Source organism: Galeopterus variegatus, unplaced genomic scaffold, assembly GCF_000696425.1.
Source record: "Galeopterus variegatus unplaced genomic scaffold, G_variegatus-3.0.2 Scaffold642, whole genome shotgun sequence".
NCBI classification, from domain to species: domain Eukaryota; kingdom Metazoa; phylum Chordata; class Mammalia; order Dermoptera; family Cynocephalidae; genus Galeopterus; species Galeopterus variegatus.
This window is the reverse complement of record NW_007726753.1, coordinates 319,238-333,015: the sequence shown is the minus strand read 5'-3', so window position 1 is coordinate 333,015 and position 13,778 is coordinate 319,238. Positions and strand designations below refer to the sequence as shown.

The 13,778-nt window shown below is 36.9% G+C and overlaps 1 pseudogene; it reads right to left on the bottom strand.

The window, feature by feature from the left end:
* Nucleotides 1–11,501: 11,501 nt before the first annotated feature.
* On the bottom strand, nt 11,502–13,397 carry LOC103589044 (annotated as a pseudogene).
* Between the last annotated feature and the right edge of the window lie 381 nt (nt 13,398–13,778).

The window sequence follows — 13,778 nt, the reverse complement described above, 5'->3', positions numbered from 1 at the left end:
CACACACTCACACACACACACACACACACACACAAACAAACAGCAACAACAACAACATCAACATCAACAGCAACAAAAAAAAACTGGGCGGGGGGGAGAGGAAGATTTAACAACCATAACTTTTTTTTTGAAGTTCTTACAACAAGAAAATGGAGGGGACACATCTGGGTGGGAGGGGGGAGAGGGAGGAGGGAGGGAGGTTTCGGTGATGGGACACAATAACTAACTACATTGTATATTGACAAAATAAAATATATATATATGTATTTATAAACAATATTGCATGAAAAGATGATTTACTTTAGATTCACAACTTCACACTATGGATTGAAAATTTTATAAAGTATGTTGTTGGGTTAATCTAAATGTGTGTGTGTGTGGAGGTGTGTGCATTCACACAACAAATTATAAATAATATACAGTAGTAACAATTTCAAATTTTTCAGCACTGAAAACTGAAACCTTGTTCATTTCTTCTACTTTGCACATTCTGCTACATTTCTCAATGTTTCAATTGTTTTTGCATTGAGTAGCTGTTTTCATGTATTAGACCACATATCAGAGATGGCAGAGAATTCTCAGTCCTTTAGTTTGAAATTGTTCAAAGGTCAATCCTCCATCTCTGTCTGTAATTACTCCAGGGTATCTGTTTAGAATTGACTAAATTTAAGAAGGTTCTCTCTGTTTACAGTATGTTCAGCAACCTGGCTGCTACCAATTTCTTATCCCCAGAGTTTCGTGTGATTTGTGTCCTGTGGCATTGTTATGCTCTTCCTCTCCTGCTTTAAATCTTCATCTCTTAGCAGTGATCTCTTTTTCTGTTCTGCTTTTGAGCAGAGATGGCCAATTGAGATTTATAAACATTCTTTTTGACAAGAAGAAAATTTAAGAGACATGCCTGTTACAAAGATGTCTAAATTCATTCTGTATACCTGTTAAAAACTAAGGATTTTACCCTTAAGCATTTTATATTAATGCTAGTGGAATAAAAGCAAGTACAATTCAGAATAGTCCAAGGATAGTTTTTTTTAAAATATAGAGAAAAGATAAAATTTGATTAAACTTTCTTGGACCTGGAGGGAAGCACCTGCAGCCTTGGCAGGTGCCCAGGTGAGCCGAAACCCACTTGGCACAGAGGGCCCCCTCGTAGGACCTGGAGGGAAGTGCCCGCAGCTGCAGCAAATGCTGAGGTGAGCCAAGACCTATGTAGTGCTGGGGGCTCATTCTACAGCCACAGATTCTGGAACAGGACCCAAGGTGGTATAATATAGCCACTACCACACACCTACTGTCATGCAACGACAATTCACCACCACAGTAGCAGCCAGGGTCACTCTACAGGTAACCAACTGCTCACTTGACTACACTGATATAAGAAGAGTCACCAGTAAAGCCTGCAAATAGAGGAAGAAATCTTTATCCTCATATTCAACCTCAGAGTAATAGAAGAAGCAAATCCTTTACCAGATGACCAAACATCAATGAGAACATACTAGAGCTACAAACAAACAAGAAGAAATGACACCACTGAAGGAATACTGTAATGCTCAAATATCAGACTCTGTAGAACAAGGAATCCTTGAAATGTCTGGAAAAGAATTCTGAGCAATGATCTTCTGAAAACACAAAGATATAAAAGAAGACTCAATTGGAGAACACAATGAAACCAGAAAAAATATCCAGAGTATGAAGAGGAAATTTACAGAGAGATTAATACCTTTAAAAAGAGTGTAGCAGAACTCCTAGAAATGAAACATTCACTCAATAAAATAAAATAAAAAAACACAACAGAAAGCTTGAATAGCAGGGCAAAGCAAGTAGAAGAAAGAATTTCAGGTCTTGAAGATGTTTTTTTTGAAATAACCCAAGCAGACAAAAAATGGAAAAATGAATTAAAAATAATGAGGAAAATCTAAGAGAGATAGCAAACAACCTCAAGTGCTCTAACACCTAAATTGTGGGTATTCCAGAAGGGGAGGAGGAAGCAACAGGTATTGAAAACCTATTCAAGGGAATAGTAACAGAAAACTTTCCAGAGGTAGGGAGAGATGCAGACTTTCAGATCCAAGAAACTCAAAGATGCCCAAACAAGTTCAATCCAAAAAGATCCTTCTCAAGACACAATATAGTTAAACTCGCAAAGCTCAAAGACAAAGAGAGAATTCTAAAAGCAGCAAGAAAAAAGTGTCAAGTCACCTAGAGGGGTGACCCATCAGACTAACAGCAGACTTCTCAACTGAAACACTATAGGCCAGAAGAAAGTGGAATGATATATTCAAAATACTAAAAGAAAAAAAAAAATTGCCTGCTGAGGATTCTTCACTCAGGAAGGCTCTCCTTCAGAAATGAGGGAGAAATAGTCTATTTCCTAGACAAACAAAAGTTGTGGGAGTTCACCACCACACGACCAGCCCTGCAAGAATTTCTCAAGGGAGTCCTTCATCTGGAATCTGAATAATGGTGACTCTATCACAAATACACAAGAAAGAGCAAAACCTGCTATTAAAACAAAAATGCCAGTGAGAAAGAGAAAGAAGCTAAATCATACCACCTTAAATTTCTAACTAACATTGAATAGAAATAAAAGGGGAAGTAATGATCAAAAGATATTTAAATCATCTAAACAAAAAGCAATTAAATGACAGTAATTAAACAGTACCTTTCAATAACTACCCTAAATGTGAGTGGATTAAACTTACCATTCAAAAGACACAGACTGACTGATTGGATTGAAAGGCTAGACCCAAGTATATGCTGTCTTCAAGAGATGCACTTCACCTGTAGAGACACACATAAACCAAAAGTGAAGGGATGGAAAAAGATATACCATGCAAATGGAAACCCAAAACGAGCAGAAGTAGCTATTCTTATATCAGATAAAATAGACTTTAAACCAAAAAACATAAAAAGAGGCAAAGGAGGCCACTAATAATGATAAAAGGATCAATTCAGCTAGAAGACATAACAATCATAAATATATATGCACCCAATACTGGAGCACCCAGATATATAAAGCAAACACTCTTACACCTAAAGAAAGAAATAGGCCCTAATATATTAATAGTGGGTGATCTGAACACCCCTCTCTCAGTATGGGACAGATCTTCCAGGCAACAAATCAACAAAGAGACACAGGATTTAAACTACACATTAGACCAAATGGTCCTGGCAGATATATACAGAACATTTTGCCCAACAACTAAAGAATATACTTTCTTCTCATCGGCTCATGGAACATTCTCCAGGATAGATCACATATTAGGTCACAAATCTAGTCTCAGCAAATTTTAAAAAATTGAAATCATTCCATGTATCTTTTCAGGCCACAATGTACTAAAACTGGAAATTAATAACAAGCCACACTCTGGAAAATATACAAATACATGGAAACTAAACAGTAGGCTCCTGAATGACCTATGGGTCCAGGAAGAAATAAAACAGTAAATCAAAAAATTTCTTGAAAGTAATGAAAATAAAGATACATTATACCAAAACCTGTGGGATACTGCAAAAGCAGTACTAAGAGGCAAATTTATTGCAATAAATGCTTACATCAAAAGAATAGATAGATTTCAAATAAATGGCTTAACACTAAGCCTCAAAGAACTTGAAAAACAACAATCCAAACCTAAAGGTAGTAGATGGAAAGAAATAATTAAGATCAGAACAGAACTAAATGAAATAGAAAACAATAGAAGAATATGAATAGAAATGAATAGAAAACAATAGAAGAGATCAACAAAACAAAAAGTTGGTTTTTTGAGAAAATAAATAAAATAGACAAACCATTAGCTAGGTTAACAAAAAAAAAGAAGAGAGAAGACCCAAATAAAAAAAATCAGAAATGAAAAAGGAGACATTACAACCAATCCCACAGAAATATAAAGAATCATTAGAGACTATTATAAACAACTGTATGACAACAAATATGAAAATGTGGAAGATATGGATAAGTTTCTAGACACATACAAACTACCAAGACTGAACCAAGAAAAGATAGAAAACCTGAACAGAACAATAACAAGCAGGGATATTGAAGCTGTAATTAGCAATCTTCCAACAAAGAAAAGTCCAGGCCCAGATGGTTTTACAGCTGAATTCTATCAAACTTTTAAAGAGGAATTAATATCAATTCTCCTCAAACTATTCCGAACAATTGAAACCAGATGCTACTCTACCAAACTCATTCTATCAGGCCAACACAACGCTGATACCAAAACCAGATAAAGACACAACAAAAAAAGAAAATTATAGACCAATATCCTTGATGAACCTAGATGCAAAAATCCTCAACAAAATATTAGCAATAAGAATGCAGCAACGTATTTAAAAAATTATACACTATGATCAACTGGGATTCATCCTAGGGATGTAAGGATGGTTCAACATATGAAAGTCAATAAATGTGATACATCACATCAACAAACTCAAGGACAAAGACCATATTATCTCAATAGATGCTGAAAAAGCACTTGACAAAATTCAACATCCGTTCATGATAAAGACTCTCAACAAATTAGGTATAGAAGGAATATATCTCAACACAACAAAAGCCATTTATGACAAGCCTACCAGCAGTATCCTTCTGAATAGGGAAAAACTGAGGCCCTTTCCCTTAATAACAGGAACAAGACAAGGATGCCCACTCTCACCACTTGTATTTAACATAGTGCTTGAGGTACTAGCCAGAGCAGCCAGGAAAGAGAAAGAAATAAAGTAAATCCAGATTGGAAAAGATGAAGTCTAACTATCCCTATCTGAAGATGACGTGATACTATATATAGAAAAACCTAAAGACTATCAAAAAACTCCTAGAGCTGGTTAATAACTTCAGTAACATTACAAAATAAATGCCCCCAAATCAGTTGCATTTATATACTCCAATAATGAACAAACAGAAAGAAAAATAAAGAAAGTAAATGCATTTACGATTGTCATGAAAAAAATAAAATACCTAGGGATCAATTTAACCAAGGAGGTGAAAGACCTCTACAATGAGAACTACAAACCACTTCTGAAAGAAATTAAAGAAGACCCCAAAATATGGAAAGTTATTCCATGCTCTTGGATTGGAAGAATTAACATTTTGAAAATGTCTCTACTACTCAAAACAATCTACAGATTCAATGCAATCCCCATCAAAATACCAATGATATTTTTCACAGAAATGGAAGAAAAACAATCTTAACATTCATATGGAACAACAAATAGCCAAAGCAATACTGAGCAAAAAAATATAAAGCCGGAGGCATAATACTACCTGACTTCAAATTATACTAAAAAGCTATAGTAACCAAAACAGCATGGTACTGGCATAAAAATAGAGACTCGGTACAGTGGAGTAGAATAGAGTACTCAAAAATCACCCCTCAGGCTTCAAGCCATCTGATATTTGACTAAGGTAACATAAATCTATATTGGGGAAAAGACTGCCTCTTCAATAAGTGGTGCTGGGAAAATTGGATATCCATGTGCAGAGGAATGAAACTAGGTATGCACCTCACACCATATACTAAAACCAACTCAAAATGGATTAAGACTTAAGTATAAGATCTGAAACTGTAAAATTACTAAAATAAATGTAGATGAAACATTTCAGGAACTAGGTCTGGGCACAGACTTTATGAACATGAGCCTGAAAGCACAAGCAACAAAAATAAAAATAAACAAATGGGACTATATCAAATTAAAAACCTTTTGCACACTAAAGGAAACAATTAGCAGAGTGAAAAGACAACTTACAGAGTGGAAGAAAATTTTTGCCAACTATGCATCTGACAATGGATTAATATCCATTATATACAAGGAACTCAAGCAATTACACATTTAGAAATCAAATAACTCAATTAAGAAATTGGCAAAGGAACTGAATAGACATTTTTCAAAGGAACACATACAAATGGCCAATGTGTACATGAAAAAATGCTCAACATCACTAGTCATCAGGAAAATGCAAATTAAAACCACACTGAAATATAATCTCACCCCAGTTAGACTGGCTATAATCAAAAAGACAGTGAATAACAAATGCCGGTGAGGGTGTGGAGAGAATGGAACACTCCTACACTGTTGGTGGGATTGTGAATTAGTACAACCACTATGGAAAACAGTATGGGGGCTTCTCAAACAACTACAGATAGATCTTCCCTACAATCCAGCAATCGCACTTCTGGGTATATACCCAGAGGAATGGAAATCATCATGTCAAAGTGATACCTGCACGTCCATGTTCATTGTAGCTCTGTTTACAATAGCCAAGATATAGAACCAACCTAAATCTCCATCAATGGATGACTGGATAGGGAAACTGTGTTATATGTACACCATGGAATACTACTCTGCCATAAAAAAGAATGAAATTCTCCCACTTGCAACAACATGGATGAGACTGGAGAAACTTATGTTGAGTGAAATAAGCAAAGCACAGAGGGATAAATACTGCATGTACTCACTCATAAGTGGGAAGTTAGAGAGAAAGAAGTAAGGAAAGAAAGACCGCAGTGGTGTACTGGACTTGCAGAGGGAGAGAGCATACCTAGGGATACAAAGTGGAGAGGGGGATAGGGGGTTGGGGAGGGAGGTTGGGGATAATTGTGTAGGGGACACAGGATACAATCACAATTTGTGGATGGGCATGCTGCCAGTATGGATCTGGCCTTCACATCTTGGGCACAAGGGGCAACAATCAGCTTTGTATCTCATGAATATTCATAACCAATAAAAAATTCGATTAAACTCTATGAGCCATTCATCAACATAGCCCCTGTTTTTGGCAAATGTCTGTTATGTGGTCTCTTATAAGGCAGCTATTCAACAATATTTGTTAAACAAATTAATGCACTAATGAATGAATAAAACTGACAATACGTCTTTGGCAAAGGAAACATTTTGTTCTAAGCCTTGACATGACTGTGCAAAGACTGATTATCGTCCAGAAAATGTATGAGTCCTTATGAATTCTTGTCAAGATAATCTTTTAAATAAACTTTTCACTTTAGATTAGTTTTTTACTTATGGAAAACTTACAAGAATAGTCCAGAGAGCTTCCTTAATCCTATACCCAGTTTATCCTGTTAATATTTTGCATTACTATGGTAACTTTGTCACAACTAATAAGGCCAATATTGATAAAATGTCATTAACTACAGTTAACAGTTAATTTCGATTTCCTTAGTTGTTAGCTAACGTGTTCCAAGACTGTACAAAATGGCTTTGATTTCCATTTCATCTGCCAAAGCAAGCCTTGCAGCCATACCTTGCTCCAGGAAGACAAGGAACTACAATTCTACAAAGCTGTGGAAGGAAGAAAAAGTAAAAATATTTTGGCCAATAGTACTAGATGATTACTAAAATTAATAGTAATTCACATATGTACTGCATCTTTACAGTTTACACAGTTGTTCAAGAATGTTTATCAACTTTCATCTTAAAGTCTGAGATAAAGGTAGCAGGGACTTGGATAATTGAAGAATCCAAGGTTAAATAGCTTGTCCAGAGTTGCATGGCTAAGCAATGGCCAACTGAAAAGCACACCCAAAACTTTTGACAATACTCTTATAAAAAATATTCTTCCTAATAAATTGCAGATGTCTCCTGCCTTAGTTTGCTACTTTTTATTCTCATTGACCCAGCCAGAGGAAATCTAAGGTGCCTACAGCAGGTATCAGGAAACTTTTCTGTGAAGAGCCAGATAGTAAGATGTTAAGGCTGTACCTGCTACACGGTTTTTGTTAAAACCACTCAATTCTGCCATTGTAAAACAAAAGCAGCTTTTCAAAATTCACAAATGAATGGATGTGACTGTGTTCCAGTAAGACTATTAACAAACACTGAGGGTGGGATTGATTTAGAGCAAGGGCCATCATTTGCCAAATGCAGGTGTAGAAACTGGAGGAAACTATACAACACTGTGATATATTGATATATACAGTTTGTGATATAGCCAACTCAAAATTCATTGATTTGCTTATCTCATTATTCTTTAAAACTCTCTCTAACCTGCCAGATTGCTTACCTGCCTCTTAAGCAGGAAAGTATATGCAGATCAAAATATTTTGAGGCCATACTTAAGGACACAGGAAGTTGAAGACAGGTACAAAATCAGTAAGCCATAATCAGTTGAAACTGTGAAGGTTCACAAGCCACATGCTAAAGATTCTCTCCCTTCCCTCCCACAAAAAAAAAAAAAAAAAAAAAAAAAAGAAAAGAAAAAGAATCATAAATCTTAAAGTCTTCCTATACCGATCTGTAATGTTTTTACTTAAAAATACCCTTTGTGCTTTTGCTAACCTATCCCATAGTGAAAAGTTGCATTAAGTAACACTTTGAAAAAAAGTTTCCAGCCTTTCCTTTTATTTTTTATGTGATTTTTAAAAATATAGAGATAGAAATCCTGTGCAGCCCTTATCATAATACTATATCAACAAAAGATGAGAGAAGCAAAAAAATATGCTACAGGAGATTTTTGAAAGGCTTTCAGGGCTATATTTATGTAAATTAGTTTTATCTCTCATGTAATCACAATAAAGGAGTTGGATTTAAATCTGAAATATTTTTCACTATGGAAATATGTATTTTATGAATAATAGCATGCTTATATGTAAATAATACATGTGTTTATATATTTCTATGCCTATTAACACACAGAGACATCTGTATATATACCAAAGTTAGGAGTTTACACTCCTCTCCAAGTTAGTGGAGTGTAAAAGCTTAAGGAGATTTCTTAATGTGTCCATATGCGTGTGGGGTACACCTAATAAAACAAAATATGTTCACAATTATTAATGAACAGGTTAATATTCTCTTCTTAAAGAGTTTCCTTGGCTCACTAAGAATGTATGAGGACACTTCAAGAAGTTCATGGAAATATTTGTATTATCTTTTAATTCTATTTTTCCACAAATTTTTTGAAGTACCCTTAGATTTAAGCTCCTTTTTGCATTGTGATACTTGTTCAAATGACTGAATAAAACCTCTGTAGGACTAAGTTTCAAATCCAGTTGTAAGAATTTGGATTAAAATTGGCCTCAAGTTCTTTTCATCTCCTCCCATCAAGAAGTCTATTTCCCCAACCCTTGACTTTTTGATGGCCTTGTAATATGCTTTGACCAGTAGAATACAGTGGAATTGATTTTGTATGGTTTCTGAGTAAGGTCTCAAGAGGCCGTGTAGCTTCTAAACATATTCTTGAACGTCTGAGACCATGTAAAGAGACTGGCCAGACAACTGTCAGGACCAATCACCAAACGTGAGTGAAACCTCCTCGGACCACCCAGCCCCAGGTAAGCAATTGGATGACTTCAGCCACAAATGTGAGCCCACCAGCAGAAGAACCTCCCAGCTAAGTCCAACCCCCCAAGTGTGAGGCATGGTAACAAATTTTATTTTAAACCTTATATTTTGAATGATTTGCCATGCAGCTATAGGTAGCTGATAAATGGAATTTACATAAATTTCACAAACACGTTCACAGGAATAATTGGGCTGCATAATGTAAATTGATTGTTGGATTCTGAGTAATTGCTATTTTGTCTAACCAGCAAGCCTCCTATGGGGCATGAAGCATAGTGCCTTCATGCTGATGTGATCCAAGTAGCCTCTACTTTGTATCTGCCTTAGTCTGAGAAGAGAGTTAACCTCAGCTATTACCCATGAAGAAGCATCAGCAGTTCTCAAAGTATCTGTCATCTTGTAGGAGATGTGAAAGAGATATCTCCCCTCTCCACACTCTGAAAGTATAAACCACATGCTCTATGCAGGGAGTAATTAAGATTAAGTAGTCTTAATCCATTTTGAGTTGGTTTTAGTATATGGTGTGAGGTGCATACCTAGTTTCATTCCTCTGCATGTATCTGCCTTAGTCTGAGAAGAGAGTTAACCTCAGCTATTACCCATGAAGAAGCATCAGCAGTTCTCAAAGTATCTGTCATCTTGTAGGAGATGTGAAAGAGATATCTCCCCTCTCCACACTCTGAAAGTATAAACCACATGCTCTATGCAGGGAGTAGCGAGGACTATTTTTCATAAGCACACGATTTAGTGATACTGCCCAATACACATTTCCTCTCTGTGAAGAGTAAGAAATATGTTAAACTACCCTTTGCTTGTGACCTGTTCCCCAGGATATGTACAAGCATTATTGTGTATAGCTCATATATTTGGGAGACTTTCTTTAAGAAAAAAATAAAAAATACTAATTAGAAATCAGGCATAAAAGTGGTTATGTATTTGGAATGAGAAAAAAAAATCAAAAGAATTATTTGAAGATTGGCTATTCAGGGCCTTTTAAAAAAAATTTCTTTAGTCAATTTTCCAGAAATGCTTACATGAAAGTGTTTCCTGATTATGATCTGGCTCTTCCTTACCACCCCTCAAACACTCTTCAACACCCAGAAGTTCTCAACAAGTGAAGGGCCTTGAAAATTAATGGCTTAATGACAAATCTGGTCCTCACTGTTTCCTAGCTATACCTCCTGAACTATGCATTAAGTCATTAATAGAATAAATATGTATTAAACATTTATTCTGTACAAAGAACTATGCTAAATGCTCCAGATGCGATGGCAAACAGAATCGGCATAATTTCTCTCATGGTGGCATTTATATTCTAATGAAGGAGATTATGACGTGACCCTTTCCCCAATCAGCTATGTGTAGGTCACATATCCACATATTCCCTCACTAGTAGCCTCATAACTAGACTTAGCCTTCTGAAGTGTTTATTTAAATGACTTTAGGTATTACTCAAGACCTCACTATACCCTCATCCTTGCGGGGAAAATCCCTAAACATGTTTAGTCTTTGTGTTTTCTTTTTTTGGGGGTTTTTGTTTGTTTGTTTTGAATAGATTTTTGAGTTTTATTGAAATATTACATGAAGAAGAAATTGGAAATAAAACCACATCAAAGGACAAATTGTCACAGCTTTGATGTTTAAGCCAAACAAATTTTGTAGGGCAGATTTCAAAAAGGTGTGAAGTTATAGCAACTTAAAAATACAGTTAACCTACTTCTAGGAATGCAAAACATAGAATCATAGGTTATTTTCAATACATGAAAACTTAAATTTGTTCACTTTACTTTCTTAAAACTACTAAGACAAAGCATTAGCTTGTATCCGTATTTACAGCATACTCCATACTCCCGTGTAATCTAGCTCAAATCCAAAAAAATGAAATTGTCCGAAACCAAAGGTTCTGCAAAATCATGACTTAACAGTGTGCCCAGCTTGTTTTGAAGCTAAAACAAAGCCAGAAATGATAAAAGCATTGTAACCCCCAGAATAAGGGAACTCTGAAAGCCCAGTAATGTCCAAGAGCATTTATGAAAAGAGGAAAAATAAAGACTTCAGTATTTGCACAAGAGGGATCTCTTCAGCCCAATACAAATAGCAGCAAATTGCTACTTAAAGATGAAACAGTTAAGCCAATTTTTTTTTTGAAGAATGTAGGTCTAGAGCCAATTTTATCTTGCCAATACCATTTTCAAGCCCTCACTTGTCTATTTCCTCCGTTGCCCATAAGTATCCTGATAAAATTCCTGGTTGTCATTATTGTAACCATAGTTACCAGAATAGTCACCACCTGGCTGAAGCGGCTGCTGAGCGATGGGTTGGAACCCCAGTTCTGTTGGTCGTTGGTCTGAGAACTCTTGGAGTCAGGTTGGTTTTACCCTTCTGCCTTTCTCTTGCCCCCTACATTGCCCCCACGATTGTCCCAAGCTCAGTGGGAACCACGGCCTCTCTGCTGTCGTGCAGGACCCCCTCTGCACCCCTAGAGCCTCTTGGTGATCTCAAAGGTGCCCCCTCTGTGAATAGCCAGCTCTACCTCTTGGAGGTGGTGCTCCCCATGCCCTTGGTGGTGGTGGAGCACCTCGCCCTCCCCTTCATCCTCCTCTTCCTCTTACTGCATAGCCATCATCATAGACGTACTAGGGATCTTCATAGCCCCCACGAGAGTCGTGATGATCATAACCATAGTAATCATCACAGTAATCTTCATAGCCATAGTAATCTGGAAGGTAGGCATATCCACCTCTCCTTCAACCACGACCCTGACGTCTAATTGGAGGTGGCATGTGAGGAGGAGGGTGATAGTAATAATCTTCATACACAGTGCTTCTGGAGGCCTCGCTTGGTGTTCTTTCCTTTTCTTGTCTGGTGTCTCGGTTAAGAATATTTCAATTTCTTCCCCCTCTATTTCTTTGCCATTCATTTCATCCATAGCCTTAACAGCTGCTCCTCTGTCTTCAAAATGAACAAATGCATACTCTTTCAACTTCGTCACTCTTTCAAGTTATCCAAATTCAGAAAATGATTTTTCCAGTATTTCTTCTGTCACTGGAGTAGCCAAGTTTCTCACAAATAAAACTTTCACCTCAGCCATGACTTTTGGATCTGGCTCTTCCACAGGGTCAGCCCATTCAACTATAACTACACTTCCCCACACTTTTACTTTTCCATTCATCAGCTGGCATCTGGCTTGTGCGGCTGACTCGAGATCCTCACAGTCAAGGAAGCAAAACCTTCAATTCGTTTTGTCATCAGGTTGATGATAGAGAATAATGTTCGCCAAACCCTCTGTTAAACATGTGACTTTACTGAATTGCTCCAGAACATTTTCTTTAGTCTTATTCTTTGGAATGGATCCAACAGAAAGTCTGTTGTTTGCCACAGGAATGCACACTCCAAGGTGTTTACCAGGGTGAATTTCATAGCTGTAATGCAGTTTAACAGCCTCCCATGCAGCTTCCTTTCCACAGAAGGTGACAAATGCATACCCTCTGTTCTAACCAGAAACTGGATCCATCATAAGACGTAGATCCCAAATGAGACCAGCCTTCTCAAAAAGGAGCACCAACTCATCCTCATATAAATCTCTTGGTATTTTACCTACAAAGACCTCTGTTCCAATTCCCAGGTTGCTCTCCAGAGTACACAGTGTGTGGTGGAGGACCACCATATTTTCCCAGTCCTGTGGTTACCTCCAGAGTATAACCAGTCCTCTCAAGCTGGCCTTGATCTTTGCTTCATCAGATCCCTTCGTGGACTATTGCACCTTTCTCCTGTTTCTCTCTTTGCCTGCAGGTCTTCATAACTCTACAGAAAAATGCACTTGTGCTCTGAACATGTGATAAGTCACTGTCCTTCAACTGCTGTAGTACAGACAGACCTTCTTCTTCATTAAATTCCCTGAGAGCATCAATTGCTCTTTCTTCAAGATCGACATAATCTACCAATCCTGTCTGAAGTATTTCATCAAGTCTTTCTGCCACCTTCTGTGGGAGGCCTACCTCTATCAGTGTCTCGTGGTGTTCTGTGCGAGTTACACTGGAAGTATCCATTGGTTCTTCCTCTTCTTTTAACTGTACTGCATTACCATTCACCAGATTAGCCATTTGATTATGTTGCAGGGCAGAGCAGGGGCTGGCCATGTTTAGGCTTTGAATTAGGAATATGTGAATGGGTGAATTTTTGTTTCTGAATTTGTATGTGTTTTTAGAAATTGGTGTTTGTGTGTGAGTACAGTGTAAATAATTTGGGGAGTTACAGAACTAATGCTTATTGAATGCCTGACATGTGCAAGACACTGTATCATATATGTATATTTAATCTGAATCTTATGTGGTGATTCTAGTTATGGTATGTTAATCAAAAAACAAGTAGATTTACCTCTTCCACTTTGGCACAAGAACAATCTAATTTTCTATGTCAACCAGAGAAGATAACATTATAGAAAGCCTCAAAGGAAAATATTTGCCTTCATAAAAATGTAATTT